Here is a 24548-nt window from a genome sequence, read left to right as displayed (position 1 = left end):
TGCAGTATGTTGATATTCCTGAAGGTAGGCATGTTATGCTAAAGAACGACACTTTCCCATAAACAGTCTTCTTCAGCCTGCAAGTTCAATTGTATGGCTGAACAAACTAAGAGACCACGGCCGTAAATCTTAGTTTCTAGGCTTACCCACATGCAACTCTGCAAATACATGATCAGGCTGTCAGGGGCCCAATGGGTTACCTGTGCAGCAGAGGCTCCAGTAGACACCAAATCCTGGGAACAGTTTTATGAAGAGAGCAGCTTAGGGAGGAGTCTGAGAATAAAGACCATTCTTATCCGCAGAAGTTTCAATACACCCATTCTGAAATTCCTCATCCCCGTGAAAGAGCATAAACTGAAAAGGTGGGGGAAAAAAACAGGGTCTCTGAGCAGGTTTACAACACTGACACAAAGGTAACCTGAGGACATTTGTAAAAATCTCTGGTGAAGTTTTATAAGGACAAAGCCAAATAGGTGCTAAAGACTGGTTTTGAGTCATAAATTTGTAAATATCTACAAAAGCAGGATGCATGTTAAAGTCTTCAAAATCAAGAGTCTTAATTAACATCACAAATCTCCAAACCTAAGAGTAAAATCCAGAAAATTAATTCAGAAACATGCTCCTTGGTACTTAGGGTTCAATGTTCATGCATGTGTGCATTTTTCTGGAAAGGATCCACAACATTCTACACATTCTCAAGGGATCCATGACCTCCCCTTAAGTTAAGAACTGATGCTCTTGCTTCACAAAGGGCGAGTTCAAACCTCAGTCCCACCAAAAAAATAAAAGAACTGATACGCTAATGAGAAGCAGGGCTGAGTCTCATTCTTGGCCATTGGACTCTCAATTTTGAGCCCCTTAAAGACTGAATATTTCCAACAGTGAGACCCATAGGAAAATTACTCTAATAGAACTCTAGGAAAATTATAACAGAACTTTAACACTTGTTTTTGATTATGGAAATCTAAGTAGGTCTTTCGTAATACTAAAGGAATGCCAAGTAGCAGATTTTACAAGGTCTTGACTATGGAAACAACAAATAGCAAAATTACAACTGTAGCTTTCAAAAGCATGGAAAAAGCTGAAGGTAGTGTAGTGAAACGTCCTCCATTACATTGTCATTCATGGAAGCCTTTACTGAAACTTCTTACCCACCTGGCTTCTAATCCAAGACTTTCCTGAAATTTCTTAGATAATCTCATCCTTGTGCTCCCTCAGTGCTATTTCCTGCCAAACTGAGTCCTAAGGCAGCCTAGGTCCACTTGCCCACCCAAATGACTCCTTCCAGAGCCCCTACAGCATATTTCTGTGCTGGACACAAGGCAAAATAAACCATGTCTTGCATTTCTTCTACCAGATTTGGAATACAGATCCATTACTGTCTTCACTTTATTTATTTATTTTTTTGAGACAAAGCCTCACTTATATAGCCCAGGCTGGCCTCAAACTCAATCCTGCCTCAGCCTCCCAAGCACAGCAATTACAGATGTGTACTTTACTCTCTTCATGAACAACTCATTTTAAAACTGATTCCAACTACTTCTACTTTGTGATCTAGTATGGAAAATGAGCTTCCCTTGTTCAGCCATACAAAATTTCTTGCTTCAAGGAGGTAGATACACTGTACTTCCATAATCTCTGTTCAACAAGTATCCATCTTGTATGCCTCATAGGACTAATGAAGAAATATGTTGCCACAGTTACTACTTGGAAGGCAGCTATGCTCACCACTATACCACCAACGCAGGCTACAGTTACTACTTGGGATGACTGAGTAGAGAACAGAAGACTACCCAAAGGTGCCTGCCTGACCCAAGGTAGCTTATAAAGTGGAATGGGCAATTATCCAACCCAGAATCCTCTACCATCAGAGAACTCTACTGGGAGTATACACAATCTTGACTTTGAGGGTCAAGGTCTATCAAGATAGAGAACAAGCTCTGAAGCCACCATTTGAGCCCCCGGATTCAGGTGTGTCTAAGTCTCACACCAGAATCACATCCCGTACGTGCCCCCCCCTTTGGGGGGGAGGAGGGAGGAAGGAAGTTCTTCCTATTTAGTCCATGCTGGCCTTAATGCTGAAATCCTCAGGTTTCAACCTCCTGAGTGCTGAGATTATAAGTAAGCACCACCACACCACACTAACAAATTTCCTTTTGCTATAACTAGTTCATTACTTACACCCAAGAGCCCTAACTAATGTAGCCATTTCCTACCAGAACAGTCGTTTTAATAATAATAATTTTTAAAAGTGGGAAGAAAGCGCCTGAAAATAAAGGACAAATACCTTACCACATAACACACATGGCTCACACAAACAAGACACTCATATATATACTCGTTTGAGATCTGGGCACCAGTGGCTCATGCCTGTAATCCTACTACTCAGGACACAGAAATCAGGAGGATCTTAGTCCAAAGCCAGCCCGGGCAAATAATACTCAAGACCCTATTTTGAAAATACCCAGGGCTGGCAGAGTGGCTCAAGTGGCAGAGCGCCTGCTTAGCAAGTGTGAAGCCCTGTGTGAAAACCCCAGTACCACCAAAAAATTAAAAATGAATACCTGCTCCAAAACAATGTCTAGACCTTCACCACTATATGCTTCTTCAACCACTTCCCCACATCTGTCTGAACAGCACTTACAACCCACTGAATTCATTTTATGATCCACAATTTGAAAAACATTTTCTCTTAAAATCCACACTCCAAAATTCTCTGGAACTCAAATCTACCTCACTTTACATATGAGGAACCAAGGCTCTGGTTCAAAGCCACAAGGCAGATGAAGTCTGCCCCCAGCAGCCTAAGTGCAACTGCTCAGGCTGATACCTACCACTAAGCATTGACTGCTTCTATACTCCATGTAGTTCTTTTATTTCAACCCTTACCATAATATCTACTCCCACAAAATATAAATTTCCTCAAACTGTATGGAAAATATTTCAAATGTAGTCTTCGAATTTAACTTACCTTCCTATTCTTTCACTCAAAACAACATCAAAGACCAAACCACCCACAGGCATGTATATGTTATTGCCTGAGGTACAGCAACTGGGAGAATTAGCCATAGTCAGAACATAGGAATTACTAATTGGTGTTTCTGGAAATTGCATAATACCAAGCCCAACAACACTTCTCCCTTGGCACTGGCTCCACACTGTGCCCATGTGGCTTGATGAAACAGAAGCTAGAAACAAATAAGGAATTTCAGCCTTGAGCGGAGACCAGAAGGGTGGCCATTGCAAAGTAGGAAGAGACTGGAGAACTGTTCTCACAGTCCTTTCGGCAAAGCAAGCACTCCTGGTCTCTACCTTTCCCACTTCCAAGGCATCTTAGTAAGTACATTAAGAAGTGTGGCCTAGATCAGCACCCACAAGATGCTACCTTTTATCTACCATTAATGCTTAGGAATACTGATCTCATTTTACAAAGGATAGAACTAAGGGATATGAAGATTACATAACTTGCCTGAGGTCAAAGACAGAAGGGGGAGGGGCTGGACCTCAACCCTGACAGTGAAGTCCACAACTCTTCCTTTCTGGTGCACAGCTCCACCCAAGTCCAATCAACCCTGCTTACTACAGCCCAAAGTCCCAGAGCCCTCCCACAATAGGCAGAACAGGCTAGTACATGTCAAAGAAAAGATCACAGAATAACCTATACCTAGGGTAAAGTAAAATACATCTATGTCATAGATCAAATATAAATGGCAAATTTATTCAAATTGTCTTAATTTGCAGTTAATGCTCAGATGATAATCTGAAAATTCTGAAAGAAATACATATTCCTACAGTACTTCTCATAAGCAAAATGTACCTCTAATGAAACTGGATCCCAAAAGTCCCTAGTAACAGTGAACCAGAACCAAACTGGCTCTTCCAGTCAAAAGGCCCAAAATCCAATCCCCAGCCTCCCAGTCAGGAAATCTACTTCCCTGCTCCATCCAGCTGCCTGGTTCACCCTATCAAACCCTTCCCAAGAACCAGAAAACCTTCACCAACCCTAGTTAATACAATTCAAGCGGGAGCCAAGGAAGGTACAAGAGCGATGTTGTACCAGTACTCTAGTTAACCTTCATTCCACCAGCACTGGCTGGCTCCCTGGTCACACCAATGTTCTGAAAACCAGGTTTTCATAAAGTGGATTACATGTTAGGCCTGCCCCTGCCAGATCACTTTCCCAAACTCTGCAGCAAACATCCCAGGGTGGATGCCCTCAGAGGTACCACATTTCTACTAATTCCATTATCACCACTTTTAATCTCATCAGATAAAGCAAAGGGAATCCTTCTTTATTATCACCTGCTCTACTGGACTCTACTCACAACCTGCTTAGAAGAACACAAACATCCTTGGAAGGTACCCAGTTATATGCTTGGAAAACAAGCCCCACATCAGCTGTACATATCCCTGGCTGACAGTGGCTCTACTCTCATGCCTGGGTATCCTCTTCCCACTTCTACTCTTCACCCTGGACAATGACAACAAACACTTAACCTTGAGAGGGCACTGCACAGGTGCCAAGACCTGTGCTGTGTGCCCTCTGAGACACTCATTCTACCTTCTTCTGAAAGAGGAGCAAGCGAAGCTCAGGGAAGGATGAGAGAGTGACCAAAGGTCATAGGAATCAAACTGGGATCTGACTGTGCAGAGAAGTAATATCGATTTTTTAGTAAAAATGAGACAAGACTGGATGCTCAGAGGCTGCTCAGGTCCTCCAGTTACCTTCCCTAGAGCACTCAGATAACACTGGATTCCTTCCTATCCCAGCACCAGAAGACTTGACTTCAGGAAACAAAGTCCAACTCTGGGCAGGAGAGAAGAGAAAGGTCAAAGATCAAGCTCCAGAAACACTTGCTTCTCAGAATTCTTCAAAACACATTCAAGGGAAAAAAAAAATTGTTTTCACACAGTCATGTGTGTGTGTGGGGGGGAATGTTAAAACCCCACCCATAAAAACCACACACTGTTAAGCTCTGATTAAAGAAACAGAAATTCTGCTCAAGTGGTAGAGCGCCTGCCAGCATGAGGCCCTGAGTTCAAACCCCAGTACTGCCAAAAAATAAAAACAGTGCACATAAAGAAACAGAAATTCATGCAATCATTCTAGAAAAAACAATTTATACCAAGCTTTCAAAATACCATCTTTTGGGCTGGTGGAGTAACTCAAGTGGTAGAGCTTGAATTCAAACCCCAGTACTGTCAAAAAAAAAAAAAAAAAACAAAACAAAAAACAAGAAAACCGCATCTTTTGATCTAATGGTCTATTTTTTGGAGATGAAAAAGAGAGACAATTTAATGTCCAAAAACAGAAATTATGGTACACTCATATAATAGGTGGGCATTCACTTTCAGAAATGCACAGATGTTCATAATGCACTATATTAATAAAACAGAGCTGGTAAAGAGAGGGTAGAGTGGCTCAAGTGTAAAGCACCTGCACAGCAAGCATGAGGCCCTGAGTTCAAACCTCAGTACTATGAAAAAGAAAAAAAAAAAATGCTAGCTACTTGGGAGGTTGAGATCAGGAGGACCGCTGTTTGAGGCCATACTGACTGGAGATGTGGCTCAAGCAGTAGAGCTTCTGCTTTGCCCTTGCAAAGCACCAAATTCAAACCTTAGACTCACCAAAAGTATAAAACAGAAGCATCATAAACAGGATTCGGAGATAACTTTTAACATCATTTTAACATTCTGTGCTTACTTTCCAAATTCTTTACAATAAATAACCACATTACTTTTGTTTAAAGAGAGAGAAAACAAAAACAAAGGCCAGGTCATGATGGTGCAATCCTGTAATCCCAACTACATGGGAGACATAGGTAGGAGGACCTCAGTCTGAGATCAGTCAACAGGCAAAAAAATACAAGATTCTATGTGAAAAATAACTAAAACAAAAAGGGCTGGTGATATGGCAGGCTCAAGTGGTAGAGTGCCTGCCTAGCAAACACCAGGCCCTAAGTTCAAACATCATACCTCCACCACCAACAAACCCTTACAATCTCATTTTCAAGCTACATGGATCAGCTAATGCTGTTTCCTTCCAGGGCACATACAAGAAATGGAACAGGTCAAGACTGCATGTGTACCTGAGTAGTAGAGGCTCTTTTGCCTAGCACAAATGAGGCCTTTTTTCTTTTGGGGGGAGAGGGTTGCAGTAGGTAGGTAAGATGGACTTGTAGCACAGATAGCTGCTTTGCCCTAACTCCAACACTGGTCTTACTCTTCATTTCTTCTGAATGGAATACATTAAATCATCCTAGGACTTCTGCTAGAACATAGGGATACAGTTTATATGTTGTTCCATCTGTCCCCCTCCATGCAATTTTAATAGAAGGTTAGCAGCCTATTCAGACTGAAAAAAAAAAGGGGCGGGGGGTTAAAAACACCCTTTACAATAACAGCAGTACAAATTTGAGGGACAACTACCAGACTGTCTCCTATGCACCAGCATTTCAAATTGTTGTGTAAGCACTAACAATAAAAAAAAAGAATCAAAACATGCAGGCCAGCTGGTGGAGTGGCTCAAGTGGTAGAGCACCTGCCTAGCAAGCATGAGGCCCTGAGTTCAAAAACCAGTACCACAAGAAAAAAAGAAAACAATAGGCACTGTTAGCTTCCGCCTCTAATCCTAGCTACCCAGGAGGCAGAAATCAGGAGGATAGAGGTTTAAAGTCAGTCTATGCAAAATAGTTTGTGAGACCCTATCTTGAAAAAGACCCATGGCAAAAAAGGGCTGGTGAAGTGACTCAAGGTGTAGGCCCTGAGATCAAATCCCAGTACTGCCCTCCTCCCCAGCCCCGCCCCCCCCCAAAAGGCAGGCCATACTACAACATGTCAGCAAGCTAACACTGTTAGGCTTTCATTTCCTCATCTGTTTGGATAGTCACCCTGCATTCCATCAAGCTTTCCTTTTAACCCTCTGTAAAAGCACTAGAAAGTCAATGCAGTTAGTCACTGCATCCTCAAAAGATTAAACACAATCACTCTATGATCTAGCCAATTCCACTTCTAGATATCTGCTCCAGAAAAATTAATAATGTCTATACAAATATTTATAACAGCACTATTCACAACAGACAAAAAATGAAAACGGCCCAAACATTCATCATTGATGAATGGATAAACTGCATGTGTATCAGGGCTGGAGGCATGGATCAAGTGGGAGAACTTACATAGCATGCAAGAGACCCTGGGTTCAATCCCTTCAAAAAGGAAAAACAAAAAATACAGTATATCCATAATAATTTTTCAGTCACAAAAAGGAATAAAGTACTGCTTCATACTACACAGCATGAACCTTTTGAAAATATTATGCTGAGTGAAAGAAGCCTATATATATAGATATATATATATATATCTATATATATATCTCAAAAGGTCATATACTATATACTTACTGAAATAACAGGTAATGACAAATCTATACTGACAGAGTAGATTACCAGTTTCCAAGGATTTGGGGGGGGGGATGAAAATGTCCTAAAATTGGTGATTGTGATGGATGGCACAATTTTGAGACTGTGCTTGATAATTCTGTCATGTGTGCACTGTATCTCAAAGCTGTTATTAAAAACACAAAAAAGATACCAGATAGGATTTTACAATGTCATCCTCAAACTGTATGTAATTAACAGTCAATAAACATGTTGGGAATAAACATATTAATAAAGACTACACATGCCAAAATAAAGTCATTATACAAAATATTTTTGTCTTCTCTCATACATAGAGGTCAGGGACAAATTACAGAGATAGACAAGCTGATCATGAAATTGTAATATTCAAAACAATGTGTTAATTTTTTTAAGTGAAAGTTTTTATTGACAACATGAGCTTTACATTAAGAAATGCTACCCAAGTGTTTATTACCCACTTCATCTCCTTCTTAAGAAGTATATTTTAAAATACTTCTTGCAGGTCAGGGTTGAACCACAGCCCAAATCTACTCACCATATTGCAAACTACTAAGTGGAAAACATACAATAGACAGTGCATGGAAGCAATCATATGCCATGCTGCCAGAACTATTAGTAAGTTTACCACAATTCCTAAGGACCTCAACGTTACCTTGTTAAAACTCAAATTTCTTAGAAGTCACTACTGACCAATTATGTCCACTGCTAACACTACTTTTTTAAAAGGAGTTATTTGCATTTAGTATTATGGACATACCAAACTCAATTATCTCTTTATTTAAAGAGATACTGCCTTTATTCAGAGATATTGCCTTTATTTAAAGAGGCAATGAGGACACACATTAATAAAGAAAAGTCAAACAAAACTGTACCCGTGGAACTTACATTCTGGTTTTAAGGGATGGAGGCTTGGCTCAAGTGGTAGGACAACTGCTTGCAAGGCCAGAGTTCAATCCCTACTGATGCCAAAAAGATAAGAGTAAGGAAATTTTATGTTTTAGAAATGCATGTCTTTAAGTACTAAATGAAATACTGCTATCAGCAAGGAATTCCCCACAATTCTCACTTGCAAGTGTGTCCAGTCTTTTCTAAACACTAAAAATCACCATGATTTATCAGTAGCAGTCTCCAATGACAAGCTTCAAGCTTTACTTTTTTTTTTTTTTGGGGGGGGGTGTCTTACTATGTAGCCCAGGAAGGCTTTCAACTTATAATTCTCCTGCCTTCACCTACCAAGTGTTGGGATTACAGCGTCTTTCCTTTTTATAAAACCAATAGTCTACAACAAGATTATTCAAAATTACAACTCAAAATATTTTACATCCACACAATGTTGACACATGATTACAGTGAGTTACTGGAAGCAAATTTAACAGCCAGGATCTTTAAATCACTGAGACATCAAATGGCTTTTGTTTAAAAAAAAGAACAGCTCTAATCTTTCCAGAATCTGTAGATACGAAGTCATTCAATAACCTGAATTGTGTAACTTGAAAATACTGCATTCTCCCCCCACCTCCAAAAGCAAAACTGCAATTTTGTACAAAGATCACAAAAACTGGCTTGAAAAGGTGACTTCTGGAAACAAAGTCTAAATTCCTTTAAACAATTCAATAATTCGGTGAAAATGTTACCAAGTGGCCAAAGCCTGTCCTACAATTCTTAGCTTATTTTTTTCCCTCCCTGCCCTCCAAGCTAGACATAAACACCCCAGAACATCCAAACTATCCTTTGCCACTTTTGTATTCTAATTTTCATCAGTAGACAGGTCCTTATCTTCAGCAATTTGCATGTGCAGAATGCTAGCAAGATACAAGGAGGTGGGTTCTGTCCAGTTAAGACCAACTAAAACCATCTTAAGAGACTGATTTACTCCAGTTTGAGCCTTTAGATACAATGTTGCCTATCCAAGTAAGAGTTACAGTGGCTAACCAGGCAGCAATGTATTTTGTACCAGATTAAGACTCTTCCTTGTCCATTTGAGCAATGGAAACCATTTGAAACGTTTTTCTTCTGGTTGAAGTTTTGGTGGGAGAAGGGGTTGGTTATCTACAACACTGTGGTGGAAAGATAATCCCTATCCAAATTAAACCAAAAAGAATGTTCTATCATATTACTGGCAAGGTTATGAAACAGACTGTGCCATCCAAAGCCGCCTTGAAATTGGAAACACATTCATAAATCTTTTCGAGCATGGATTTCTTTACAACTTCCAAGGTCTACAAATTCCAAGGACTAACAATTTAGGAAACTTGACAGCTCCATTCATAAAAACGTCCCAACCATTAGTTCAGCACCAAAGAGCCACTGGCTTAGAGGTACACTGCGACTTGGTTGGGTTTTTTTGTTTATAACCAAGAACAAATAGAGCCTCTCGAAAGTAAGCAAAGACATTTCAATTTTCACGAGACCAAGAGATCACTTGCATCCAACATACACTTACGAAAGGAAACCCAAGGATCCAGACGATAAACCTCATCAGATTGCACAAACCCCAAACAAGTAAACAATCAGATTAAAATAACACTTTAAAAAAGAAAAAAACAAGAACAAGCGTTTTCTTGAGTAAAAGGGAGGTCAGCTACTCAGGAGAAGCACATGACTCATTCCCGGTCCTGAACAGAAGTATTACACCGTCCACTATACCGAACTGGGATTTCCCATCTTCACCCAAGGCTGGGTCTGGAGAGCATTACACTCGAATGAAGTTGTGTTATTTCCCTGTGTGCGCGTGTGTATGTGTAGGGTGTGTAGCTGAGGGGGGGGGGGTCATTTTATTTCGCTGAATCACAACTCCCCACCCCAAACCAACACACACACACACACACACACACACAACGCCGCAAATAAAAGAGCAGTTGCAAGGACGCCAGTGAGCACAGACCGAGCAAAACAAAGCACCCAGAGAGGGGCTTCCAGGCTAGGAATGGGTGGGTCAAGAGGGCCCCCCTTGCCCCCAGGTCGCCGCTCCGGTCTCTCGGGTCCGATCTTCGGACAGGCGAGAAGAGACAATCCCCTTCCTCAAGAGAAAACCCGTCTGTCCGCAGAGCTCCGGGATAGCCAGGAAGGTGAGAAAATGGGGGCGGGGGCGTTCTGCCCCAGTCCGTGCAGAATCCAGGTGCCGGAAGGAGCGCGCGGGGCACAGCCCACGTGAGCGCGCCCAGGCCCGGCCCGCCCCAGGAGACCTCAGTCGGGGACAGCAGTACCCGCGGCCACCACCCCGGGCCTGGACTTACCCGGGCCGGGCGCGCCGCGGCTTCCGCGGCAGCAGCCGCTTCCTCCTCTTCCTCCTCCTCCTCCTCACTTGACAAAATGGCGGCGGCAGGAAGTGCCGGGCGCCTCGGCCCGCCCCCCGTCCGCCCCCAGCCGCCCGCCCCGCCGCGGCGCCCGCGCCCCCAGTTCGCACTCCCGCCCAGCCAGCCGGTCCGAGCCGAGGAGCGGCGGCGCCAACGCCGGAACACCAGCGAGCCACCCGGACGCCAAGGGCGCAAGCGCCCCCGGCCCGGAGCGAGCAGCGCGGCGGACGGGCGGGTGGGTGGCCGGCCGGCCGGCAGGCCCGAGCCCGCGTAGTCCCGGCCTCCCCGCCCCCGCGCCGCGCCGATGGCGTAGGTGGTGGCGCACCGGCCCCATTACGCAATGCAGATTACGCGGACCGCGCCGCGAGCTCCGGCTGCCCGCCCCGCGCCTCCCGTCGCCCCGAAGGGCACCAGTCCTCACCTGAGACGCTAGGCCGCACACCGCCCCCGCCAGTCGCCCGCTGCCGCCGCCCCCTCTCCGAGCTGCCTGCGCGGCGTCGGGGCCCGCCCGCCGTGCCCGCTGCTCCGCCGCGCACACAGGCCCCGCTCGCCTGCGGGCACCGCCGGCAGCTGCCGCCGCCGCCACTGCTTCAGCTCCTCGGCTGCGGGAGAGCAGAACAAACAGCCCTGCCGCCGCCGCCGCCAGCGCACTGACGTCACCGCGCACGCAGCGTGCGCGGCCCCTCGCCGTCGCCGCCGCCCGGCGTGCGCGTTCCGCCCCCGCCCCCGGAGCGAGCGAGCTGTAGACAGCCGGCGGGTGGAGGTGCGGTGAGTGCCGGAGGCCGGCGTGCGAGGCTGGGAGAATCTGCAAGACCGAGGAAGGAGACCGAGGGGACCCGGATAACTGAGTGAGGGTACTTTTCAGGCAAAGAAAGGGAACCCCACAGTTGGAGAGAGTGGACCTTGCGGATTAGAGAGGGGACCCTCAGACGAAGCCGAGGGACCGAGGGAGACCCATACAGAGTGAGAGAAAAAGACCTAAAGGCTGAGGCTGACCAAAATTTTGAGAAAGGTCTGACGATCGACCCTCTTGAGAAGGGTGACACCCCTCTCCCCAAAAAAGGACTAATGGGAGAGGCCACGGAGAGACTCCTGTCTAAAGGAAGCAGGGAAGGTTGGGGGCTGGAGTCGGATGATGCAGAGACGGTACGCCAGAGCTGTGAAGGGGATCCTGGGGCTCCGGTGAAGTGAAGGAAGGGAGGTGAGAGAGGCTGTCACGAGGCTGAGGTTGCATCTTTCTAGGCTGGCCTCCATAGAGGTCTCCAGGCCTAGGGGCACCTCTGTCTTGATATTCCCTGATTAACTTCCTTTTCACCCCCAAGACTGAGCACGTGCCGGGCGCCAGTGGCTCACGGCTATAATTCTAGCTACTTCGGAGGCAAAGATCAGGGGATCACGGTTCTAGGCCTGTTCTGGCTAATAGTTTGAAAGACCCGATCTCGGAAAGAAAAAAAAAGCACACACACAAAATAGGCCTGGAGGAGTGGTTCCAGTGATAGAATACCGCCTAGCAAGCATGAGGCCCTGGGTTCAAACCCCAGTACCACAAAACAAAACAAAACAAAAAAACTCTCAGAACTGGGGGTGTGGTTCAAGAGGCCTAGCAAGCACAAGGCCCTGAGTTCAAACCCCAGGACTGCCGAATAATTTCATGCTGGGCATGCCGTAATCCCATCATTCAGGAGGCTGAGGTAGGATGATCCAGAGTTTTCAAGGATGAGAATTTTTTCTTCTGGATGGCACGTTATTTCAGAATACATCGATAAAAATTAGACAACAGTAAAAGAATTTATTTCCTATCATATTTGCTCATGATTAACCAATCATACATCATTGATGGACTAGCAAGGTTAAAATTAAACTTCATCCTTTATCTTAACAAAGTGTGAGATAAATGTTTCGTTGCAAGTAATAAAGGATGTAATTGTAACTAATTCCTTAAAGCTTCCTTCTAAGTTTGTACTGCAGAATATTGAAACTTATGAATATCTTCTGGCTCTTAATTTTGCACATTCAGTGTTTTGCAGAAGACTATCAGAAATGGAGAAAACTAGGAAGGTTTTTTCTGTGTAAATACAGAATAACAACTGAGTTGTTAAGGAAAACAAAATGTATCCATTTTTAAGCTACCCTTCCCCAGTTGTCTTATATTTTCCAATTAATGTATTGTTACATACAACTAATGTCTTTGAAAGTAATTCAGAGATGCCAGTTTGCAAGTCATAGAAAATCTGTCATTTCTTAATGAATTATTTGAAGAAAATAGTATGCTATTGAGAGGTACATTGACCAATTTTTGTGTATGGGGAGAAGTGGGGTTTGAACTCAGGTCTTCATGCTTGCAAAGCAGTTGCTCTATAGCTCAAGTTATACCTCCAGTCCAAATATTTTGCTCTGGTCATTTTGAAGATGGGTGTCTCATGAACTATTTTCCCAGCCAGCCTCGAACCTTGATCCTCCAGATCTCAGCCTCCTGAGTGGCTACTATTACAGGCCTGAGCTACTGGCTTCTGGGTTTATTATTCATTTTTAATAAAGTAATACATGGACTGGAGTTATGGATCAGGTGGTAAAGTGCCTGTGTTGCAAGTGCAAAGCCCTGAGTTCAAACCCCTATACTGCTAAAAAAAAAGAAATTGTTTCCTATCTCTCTTCCCCTCCCCCACCATAATAACCCTGGTTATGACTTTGATATGTTTACTTTTAGTCTTATGCTGGCTAATATGCTACTGGATACAGGAGGCCACTGAGTGCCTCAAGTTGAGAATTGCTGTGAATATAAAATACACACTTTCTTTCAAAGACTTAGGAGAAAAAACAAATATAAAATCTCTCATTAGCAGTTCTCATATTCATTACCTGTTGAAATAATGATTTTGTTATATATTGGATTAAATAAAATATATTCTAAAACTTAATACTTTTTAATGTGACTACCAGAAAATAAGTCATATGCATTCCAGATAACATGCCGAATGTTACCTCAATAAAGCAGCTCTCTAAGTATTCACATAGTATGATGTCCAAGATGCATTTAATTTTTTTTTATGGGACTGGGTTTTGAACTCAGGGTTTTGTGCTTACAAAGTAGGCACTGTACTGCTTAAATCAAACCTCCAGCCCATTTTACTCTGGTTATTTTGAAGATGGTGGTATCTTGAACTGTTTTCCTGAACTGGATTCCAACCAAGAGCCTCCCAATCTCAGCGTTCCAACTATCTAGGATTATAGGCATGAGCCAGCACCCAGCTCTTTTTCTTTTTTTAACCCTGGACATCATACATGCTAAGCATGCATTCTACCACTGACTGAGCTACACTCCTAAATCATTGCATTATATTCCTACTGGGCAGTGATGGCCTAAATTTTTTACTATAGGTATCAATATGTTACATATAAATGCATCTAAAAAAGAAAGTGTGGGCCTGGTGTCTGTGGCACACCTGTAATACTACTCAGGAGGCAGAGAATCTACACAATCCTGGTTCAAGACTGGCCCAGGCAAAAAGAGACCCTATCTTGAAAAAAACCCAACACACAAAAGGGCTGTTGGACTAGCTCAAGTGGTAGAGCACCTGCCTTAACAAGTGTGAGGCCCTGAGTTGAAAACCAAGTACCACAAAAAAAAAAAAAAAAAAAGGTGTGCTACAAAGTAACAGAAACAGAAAGTTTCCTTTTGTTTCATAACATTGTATCATGCTTTTTTCTTTAAATGCATCTTGGGGACTAGGGGCATGGCTCAAGCCATAGTGTACCTGACTCATAAGTGCAGACAGAGCCCTGAATTCAAACCTCAGTCCCACCAAAACAAAAAAAGAATTAAATACATATTGGGAGTAATACCATCTGAGATCTGCCTTATTGAGGTAACATTTGGTATGTTATCTGGAATGCATATGACTTACTTATTTTCCTATTATATACAGTTATTTCCCACTTTTTTCATCATACTAATAGTATTATAATGACTATCCTTAACATTTCTCATTTTCATCTGCACTTTTTTGGGGGGAGTTTCTGGTTTTTTAACTGAGAGCCTCACGCTTGCTAAGCAAGTGCTCTTCCACTTGAGCCATTCCACTGGCCTTTTTTCTTTATGTGGGGTATTTTCAAAATACAGTCACACACTATTTGCCTGGGCTGGCTTGAACCACCATCCTCCTGATCTCTGCTTTCTGAGTAGCTAGGATTACAGGTGTGAGCCACTGGCACCTGGCCAACATTTCTTATTTTCATTTCACATTTTCAAGTGTTTTTCCAAGTTAAAAAAAAAAATTCAGGTGCCAGTAGTTCGTGCCTATAACATATACATATATACACAATGTATGCTTTTTTAAAAGCAAGGATAAATTTATATAGCATGGCCAGCTATAGAAAAACTGGAGGTGTTTATTTTTTGTGGCCTGAATCAATGCCCATTTCACAAAGGGAACTTGCCCATGAAATTACATTTTAGAATTTATAGTTAGGAACCCAAATCTCTTGATTCCATAACAATTTAGAGCCCAGGGATTGACAAAACTTTTAAAAGAGCCAGATTGTCAATCTTGGGCTTAGTGGGCTATGTGATCTCTGTGCCAAACTTTCTACCTCGTTAGCACAAAGGCAGCCATATATAATGGGCCATCTTTTTTTAGCAGTTTTAGATATACATAAAAGTAAGTGGAAGTATGGTGGTACATAACTGTAATCCTAGCTACTCAGAACCCCATCTGAAAACTAACAAAACAAAAAGGCTGGGGGTATGGCTCAGGTGGTAGAGCACTTGCCTAGGAAGCTCAAAGCTGAGTCCAAACCCCAGCTGCACCAAAAAATAATTTTTTTGAATAGCCAATATTGATAAGTCAAAGTTCCATAGCTTACATTAGGGTTCAGTCTTTGTATTATATATACTGGGTTATTGTGTTCATTTGTTTGTTTTGGGCAGTGCTGGGATCAAACCCGGGGCTTTGCGCATGCTCTACCAGTGGCTTCACCCCTGCCCTCCAGCTTGCTGATTTTTAATTTATAAACTAGAACTACCAGGAACAAACATATCCTTCAGTCAGACACTGTTGATTCATGCCTGTAATCCTAGATATTTGGGAGGATGAGATCAGGAGGATCGCTGTTGAAGGCCAGCTCAGGCAAATAGCAAGAGCCCCCATCTCCAAAATAACCAGAGCAAAATGGACTGGAGGAGTGGCTCAAGCAAAAGAGCACCTGCTTTGCAAGTGCAAAACCCTAAATTCAAACCCTAATCCCAACAGAATAAAAAAGCAAAAGAACGCACACTGGAATCTACCCAAAATGTCCATCTGTGGTAGCATGAATAAATTGTACTGTAATGCAGCTGAACAAACCACAGGTACACACCACACCATGGGGGATTCTTACACACCCAAGGAGAGGCCAAATAAATAAGCCACATGTGCATATATGGTGATTGCATTTTTGTGTTGATGTCTAAAACAGACAAAAATAGGGAAGTAAAACTTTAAAAGCAAGCAAGCTGGGCATGGTGGTACATATCTGTAATCCCAGCACTCAGGAGACTGAAACAGGAGAATCTCAAGATCCGGGCTGCAGCGGGGTACTAGTGGCTCACGCTTGTAATCCTACCTACTCAGGAGACAGAGATCAGGAGGATTGTGGTTCCAAACCAGGCCAGGCAAAATAGTCTGTGACTCTATCTCAAAAATACCTCACATAAAGAAGGCTGATAGAATGGCTCAAGTGGTAGAGTGCCTGCCTAGCATGTGTGAGGCCCTGAGTTCAAATTCCATAATGCCCAAAAAATAAATGAACATCTAGTTTATAGAGAAACCCTGTCTCAAAACAAAAATAGCAACAAGAAAATGGACTGGAATTCTGGGTCAAGCAGCAGAGCACCTGCTTTACACACTCATTTTGCTGTGTGTGTGTGTGTGTGTGGTCTTGGGGTTTGAACTAATCCTAGCTTTCCTTCCCTTGACTATGGCCTTGACATAGTGACTTGCTTCTGACAAATGGAGTCTAGGTGCTGATAAGTACCCTGATGCAGTGGTCCTCATCTCTAATCCAAGTGCTTGGGAGGCTGAAGGGAAAGTTAGAGGCCCGCTTGGACTATACATTCCTGTCTCAAATACAAAAATCACTTTTTCAGTTTCAGGCTATCTGGACAGCAGAAGACCATAACTTTAGAACTACATGAGCCATGCCCATGGCCACATGCCAAGCACTGGAAGTACCCAGGAGGCCAGGGTAATGCTGGTGACATCTGTCACCACAGAATCAACTTCAACAAGTTGTCACCCAGGTTACTTTGGTAAACTAATATGAGGCATTACCATTTTTTTGGGCTGGTATTGGGATTTGAACTCAGGATCTCACACTTGTTAGGCAGGTGCTCTCCCACTTGAACCATATTCTCAGCCTTTTTTGCTTTAGTCATTTTTTGAAAAGGATTTCACGCATTTTTTTTTTTTTTCAAAACCCAGGACCAGCCTCAGCCCTACCTAGGCCTCTGGAGTAGCTAGGATGACAAGCATGTCCCACTACACACAGTTTATTTGTTGAGATGGGGCCTTGCTAACTTCTTGTCTTGGCTGGCCTTGAACCCGTGATACTATGATCCTCTCTACCTCCCTAGGAGCTGGAATTACAGGTGTGAGCCACCATGCCCAGCTTAGACATTATCATTTAAAAAGGAACCAGAACATGGGTACATTCCTGTAATCCTAGCTACTCAGGAGGCAGAGATCAGGAGGATCATGGTTGGAAGCCAGCCTGGGGCAAATAGTTCCAGAGACCTTATCTTGGAAATACCAAACACAAAACAGGGCTGGCCAAGTAACTCATGTGGTAGAGCACCTGCCTAGCAAGTGTGAGGCTCTTGAGTCCAAACTCCAGTACCACCAAAAAAGAAAAAAGTGTAAGCTGAGGTTGAATGTAGTGATATTTGTCTTCAATTCCAGCACTCAAGAGGTTGAGACAGGTGGATTTCAGGTACAAAGTCAGCCTGTGATACACAACAAAACCCAATCTCTAAAAAACCTAAATAAATAAATGTGCAAATTAAGAAAACAAAGAGACCCCTGGATGCATGCCAAATCTTTAGTAACCTAATCATGAAAGTAATAGCCCATCACATTTGCTATACTTTCATTTAAAAATTTTTCTTTTTTTTGGCGGTGATATTGGGGTTTGAACCCAGGGCCTCACATTTGCTAGGCAGGAGTGTTACCACTTGAGTCACTCCCCCCAGCCCTACTCTCACATCTTTTAAAGCATTTGTTAGAGCTTAATGAAACTCTCTCCATGTGGCTTCAGGCCACCAGGAGACAGCTGTCTTCTACATATCTCTTCTACAAATTTGGTATTCAAGGTGACAGGCTGCCTTGGGGGTTTTTCCTTCCCCAGCACTCTGAAGTAGCCTCAGTGTATCACATCCAGGATGGAGACTGCTCCAGTTTGATTTTTTTTCAGTACTGGGGTTTGAACTAAGGGCTCACACTTGGTAGGCTCTACCACTTGAGTTACACCCCCAAGCCCTGCTCTAGTCATCTTTTTGGTAGCATTTACTCTGCTCATTGATCAACATCCACAATTTAATCAGATTGGCTTTGAACTTGAAATCCATTTGTCTCAACCTTCTGAGTGCTGTGATCACAGACATGTGATCACTACATCCAAGGTCAGCTTGCACATTTTTTTTTTAAGTGATACTGAGGTTTGATCTCAGAGCAGATGCTCTACCATTTGAACCACTCCACAGCCTTCTATGTGTGTGCAGTACTAGGGCTTGAATTCAGGGCCTTCACCATGAGCCACTCCACCAGCCCTTTTTGTGATGTGTATTTTGAGATTTAGTCTTGAGAAGTATTTGCCCTTGCTGGCTTCGAACCATGATCCTCCTGATCTCTGCCTACTGAGTAGCTAGGATTACAGGCACTGGCCCCTTTTATTGTGTTGGTATTTTCGAGATTAAGGTCTCTAGAACTATTTGCCTAGGGCTGACTTCAAACTGTGATCCTCCTGATCTCTGCCTCTTGAATAGCTAGGATTACAGGCATGAGCCACTGGTGCCTGGCAGCTTGCGCATTTTGATGAAGAAAGCTGCCATGTACGGGAGGCACATGTGACAAGGAACCAAGGATGGCTTTTGACCAATAGCTACGGAACGGAAGCCCCTGATCCAATAGCTGCAGGGAACTTAGTTCTGCCAACAACCATATGAGCAACCTTGGAATATAGATCTTTCTACAATTGAGCATTTATTTGCTTATTATTATAAATTTTAAGACAGACTATTCCTATGTAGCCCAGGCTGGCCTTAAACTCATGATCCTCCTGCCTCAGCCTCAGTGTTAGGACTATAGGTGTGCACCACCACTCGAGGCTACAATTGAGCATTTAAATGAAACCACAACTTTGAACAACACTTTGATTGCAGCCTTGTAATTAAAGCTAAGGACCCAGCTAAGATGTACCCAGATTCTTTGTCCACAGAAAGAGTGAGTGATAAATGTGTATTATTTTAAACTTTTGGAATAACTTGTTAAGCATCAATGGAAAACTAACAATATAACTGGGGGTCATGGTTCCTATCTATAATCCCAACACTCAAGGGGCTGAGTTAGGAGGTCATCTTGGGCTCTGTCAAGAAGAAGAACATCTTGGGCTCTGTCAAGAAGAAGAACGAAGAAGGAGGTGGGAACGAAGGAATAGAAAGGAGAGAAGAAAGGAAGGAAGGGAGAGAGGGAGGGAGGGAGGGGAGAAGTAGAAGAGAAGGAAGGAGGGAGGGAGAGAAGAGGGCAGGCAGAAAGGAATAGAAAGGAGAGAATGAAAGGGAGGAAAGAGGAAGGAGGGGAGGACATACTTCTTAGGATCAAATACCCCCTTCCCTTAGCAAAGTTGAGTTGATGAATGGCAGCAAGAACATTCTTCCCTATCCTTTAGTGTCTTGCTTTTGCCATTGTTGAACTAGACAAAGTGTATTCCAAACACTGGAATTGAACTGTTGTAGTCTTAGTTCACTTGAGATAATCACCAGAACCATCATTCTTGTCCTCTAGTGGAGGGCTATCAGGGAGGAATTGTGTCTCTCTAAGGAGGCCACACTTCCTTTAGGACACCAATGCAAAAGGGAGTTCACAGTTAGTCACTGGCCCATGAGGGTTATCTCTAGAAATGACACCACTTGTACTCAGTAGTTCTTTCAGAGATCTTTTCTTGGCAGCAAATAAGGGAAATTTGCATGTATCTATGAACTCTGTATCTTCGTATCTATTTAAATGTTCCCAAGTCCTTGTTGGCATCTGAAAAGCTAAAATCTACAGGCATTTCCCATAGGGCAAGTTCAGGATTTGTCCTGAGTGAGTAGCTGTGGACTGTTCCCTACAGGCACTAAAATACCCACCATGCTGAGCTGTGACTCATAACCTTAGTACCCAAAGGACATAGTATTTACTTGATTTATTTGGTGTGGGGACTGAACCCAGGGCCTTACTCATGCTGATCGAATGTGCTGTGCCAATGAGCTACGCCCCCCCCCCCCCCGCACTTTATGTTCTTTATTCAAAACCTCCAGCTTCAATCTATGGCTGCAATTATTGTATTTTCAGGAATAAATGTTCTTCCACACGAACGTAATGGGATTTAGTCAGGAGAAAGATTACTGGGGATGTAAATTTATACTTTAAAAAGGCAAGCTGGGCTGGTGGTGTGGCTCAAGTGGTAGAGTGCCTCCTAGTAAGGAGGAGGCCCTGAGTTCAAACTCCAATACCACAAAACAAAACAAAAGGAAAACACGTTGAGGGCTGGGGATATAGCTCAGTTATAGTGCACTCGCATACCATGTGTGAGGCCCTGGGTTCAATCCCCAGTATCTCACCCCTTCCCCCCTACCCCCCCCAAAAAAGTTATGGGTCAAGTACAGTGGTGTGTGCCTCCCAAGCTAATTGCTTGAATACAGGAATGGAAAGAGAGGGAGGGAGGGAAGGGAGGAAGGAAGGAAAGAAATGTTACAAGGATGCCAACATTGTACTGAAAGTTCCAGCCAGAACAATCAGTCAAGAAAAAGATATAAAAGACATCCAAACTATTTACAGATGACATGATCTTATAGGTAGGAAATCCTAAAGAATACACACATAATTATTAAAGCTAATAAATTCAATAAAGTTGAGCAATACAAAATTGAAACACAGAAATCAGTTGTATTTCTTTTTGGTGGGACTGGGGTTTGAACTCAGGGCTTCACACTTGCAAAGCAGGCACTCTACCACTTCATCCACACCGCCAGTCTCACTTGTATTTCTAAACACCAGCAACAAACAATCTGAAAAAGAAAGCAATTCCATCTCACAATGACATCAAAAGAATAAAACAGAATACATTTAGTGAGAGAAGTGGAAAATTATACACTGAAGACTACCAAACACTGCTATAGAAGTTAATGAAGACCTGAAGAAGAGGAAAGGGCCTGATGCTGTGGTTCCCACCTGTGATCCTAGCCACTTGGGAGGCCGAGATGAGGAGGATCATGATTTGAGGCCAGCCTGGGCAAATAGTTTGTGAGACCCGCCCCCCCCATCTCCAAAATAACCAGAGCAAAATGGACTGGAGGTATGCCTCAAGTGGCTTTGCAAGATGGAAGCCCTGAGTTCAAGCCCCAGTGGCCCCCCATATACACACAAAGTGGAAACAACCCTTATTAATCAGACAAACGAATAAACAAAATATGGCATATCCATACACTGGAATATTATTGAACCTTAAGGAGTGAAACTCTGGTACTTGCTTCTACAACAAAGAGGAACCTGAAAAACTATACTGACATAAAACTAGTCTGAAAGAACTGATTTTTTTCATGTATGATTCTCTATGAAATATGCAGAAATAGATAATCCAGAGAGTGGAGGGGTAATGAGAAATGACTGTTTGCTTGTGTTTTTGTTTTTTTGCCGTACTGGGGTTTGAACTCAGAGCTTACACCTTGAGCCACTCCATCAGCCCTTTTTTGTGTTAGGTATTTTCAAGATGGGGTCTCTCAGAATTAATTGCCCAGGGGTGGCTTCAAACTGCAATTCTCCTGATTACTGCCTCCTGAGTAGCTGGGATTACAGGCATGCACCACCAGCACCCAGCTTTGTGTTTGTTTTTGAGACAGCATTTCACTATGTAACCCAGGCTGGCCTCAAATTTGAAATCCTCATGCCTCAACCTCCACAGGTGTGTTTCCCCAAGTGAAATGGGAGTGACCCAAGGGAGGAAAAAAAAAAAAAAAAAGAAATGGGAGTGACTTAATGGATATGGAGATTTTCTTCTATGAGAAAAATGTCTTGCAACTATATAAAAGTGATGATTTCAAAACCCTGAGAATGTGCCAAATGACGCTGCTCACTTTAAAATGGTTAATGGTTCACTTCTAGTAATGTGAATTTTAACTCAGAAAAAAAGGGGGATAGGGGCAGAAAGTAAGTCACTTTTTGGCTTGAGGTACATACAGGGCCTAGAACCTGTGGCCCTGTGCATAGTAAGCACCCAACATCCCAGGGTGAACAGATTGCTCCATTTACTTACCTTATTGTTCCCCAAACATAGTTCTCATTTATTACCTATATATTAAACAAGTAGTTGTGTATGTCTTTGTTAAGATTGGGGTTTGAACTCAGGGCTTTGAGCTTGGAAAGTAGGTGCTCTACTGCTTGAGCCACACCTCCAGGCCATTTTGCTCTGGTTATTTTGGAGATGGGGGGCGGTCCTCATGAACTATTTGCCCAGGCTGTCCTTGAACCTGGATCCTTCCAATCTCAGCTTTCCAAGTAGCTAGGATTACAGGTGCAAACCACCCTTACGGCTACAAGTGGGTTTTTTTTTTTTGTGGAACTGGGGTTTGAACTCAGGGCTTCTTGCTTTCTAGGAAGACACTCCGCCAGCCCTACAAGTGGTGTTTTGTAGGAAGTAGGTGTAGATTATTACGTCTGACTGTGGAAAACCAACTAGCCTCATAGACCTGTGTCCCTGTGGATGGAAGGAAGTGGCTCAATTTTTATTCATTTATTTTTGCGGCACTGGATTTTGTACTCAGGGCCGCGTACTTGTGTGCAGGTGCTGTACCACTCGAGCCATGGTCCTAGCAATAATGTTGTTTATTAAAGAACCTCATTCAGAGCCACAGGTGTGACTCCTCTGGCTCCCGAGCCACCAGCACATGCTAGACACTTTTAAATAAAGGTGCTCTATGGCAAGTTCCTGGTCATTGGTATCACCTACTTTTCCTACTAATTTGGATACAACCATATCACTAATGTGTGACCATGGAAATTACTTACCTTTCTCCTTAGGTTTCTTCTCCTCGAATGAGGCAAATAATTGATAAATGTTAGCTGGGCTCACCCCCATAATCCTAACTACTTGGGAGGCTGAGATCAGAAGGATTGAGGTTTGAGGTCAGCCCAAGCAAATAGCTCCTGAGACTCCATTTCCAAAATAACCAGAGTAAAAATAGAGTGGAGGTGTGGCTTAATCAGTAAAGCATTTGCCTTGCATGTGTGAAGCCCTGAGTTCAAAACTCCAGTCCCAACAAAAAAACAAAACCACAGTAGATCATAGCTTTGTTAATTCTTTTTCACACTGCTGGCGTTCAATATTACCAACATATTTGCCACTGGGCATGGTGGTACACACCTGTCATCCCAGCACTGGAGATCAAGGCAGAATGGGAATGTGGCTCATTGGTAGACTGTAGCTTCCATCTCCCAAAACAAAGTTCAAAGGGCAAGCTCAGCCTTTGATTAGGCCACATCTATGCAGCAGTAAGGAAAAAGAGCAGAAGTGATTCAGAGGCACCATTTTATTGGTTATTGAGCCACTGATTTCAGTCTAATATTGACTTTTTCACCATGTTCACTCTGCATCTCCAGTAAGTCCCTGAATTAACACCTGGTATACAGTAGATGCTCATCAAATACCTTACTGCCTCTTCTAATGACTTCCCACTTAGCCAGTGTTCCCCAAGATGTGAGCTATAGTATACGGCTCAAAGGTTTGCAGAGAAATGGACACAGCAGTTTCATTTTAGAAGGGAAATGTTCCGGAATTCCGATTACAAGAAAAGTGTAAACAGGTGTGTGCTATCTTCACCACCTGCTAGCCTCCACTTCTCACAGATGCAGAAATATTACCTGAAGTGAAACATGTTCAGTTAATTGTATTAAGTTTTTACAGACAGCTTCTGTCCATGGAAACTTAAATTGGCTTTCCATCCACGGGAGTGACAAGTTTTCTTAAAGTGAAAGTAACTCAATTTAAAGAAAAAAACCTGAAGTAATGGAGAGGTGGAGCACAAACTAGGTAAACTATTATAAAAGTTATTCCACAGGGGATGGGGGCTGGTGTGATTGCAGTGGGGCAGTATTTATCAGGATCCAGCCCGGGATAGTGTCCTTAATGTGGACATGGCCACTCTCACGTTAACGTGATTCTGCCACATGCTGAAGGTCACACGCCATAAAGTGTGCTGTAAAATCAAAGCCAAGCCAGGGCTAGAGGCTGAGGTAGGAGAATGGAGAGTTTGAGGCTAGCCAGGGCAAAGGTAGTGAGACTCTATCTCAAAAACAAAACAAAAAGGGGCTGGGTGATATAACTGAAGTGGTATAACAAGCCTAGCAAGAGCAAAGCTCTGGGTTCAATCCCCACTACTATGAAACAAAGAATCAAATAAGAAAAAAAACCAGAGTCAAAGCAAATGCCTAAAACTTAAAAAAAAAAAACCCACATAAAATAAGATACAATCCTAATGTTGAGTCCCCCACTTACCCCAAAAAACACGTTTAGCCAGTGACTGAATTTAGCAAAGTATCACAAAGTA

The 24548-nt window shown here is 43.2% G+C and overlaps 1 protein-coding gene across 1 annotated transcript in view; it reads right to left on the bottom strand.

Moving 5' to 3' along the window:
• Positions 1–10753, bottom strand: part of Brd4 (bromodomain containing 4) — an 80438-nt gene extending 69685 nt beyond the window's left edge. The window contains exon 1 of the mRNA XM_020156128.2: positions 10655–10753. The gene's annotated coding sequence lies outside the window, so the exon portion shown is untranslated. The remainder of the gene's footprint in view (positions 1–10654) is intronic.
• Positions 10754–24548: the final 13795 nt, after the last annotated feature.

This window comes from Castor canadensis, chromosome 14 (genome assembly GCF_047511655.1).
Source record: "Castor canadensis chromosome 14, mCasCan1.hap1v2, whole genome shotgun sequence".
Classification (NCBI taxonomy): Eukaryota; Metazoa; Chordata; class Mammalia; order Rodentia; family Castoridae; genus Castor; species Castor canadensis.
Note: the sequence above shows the minus strand (reverse complement) of the source record. Positions and strands in the feature narration are given on the sequence as shown.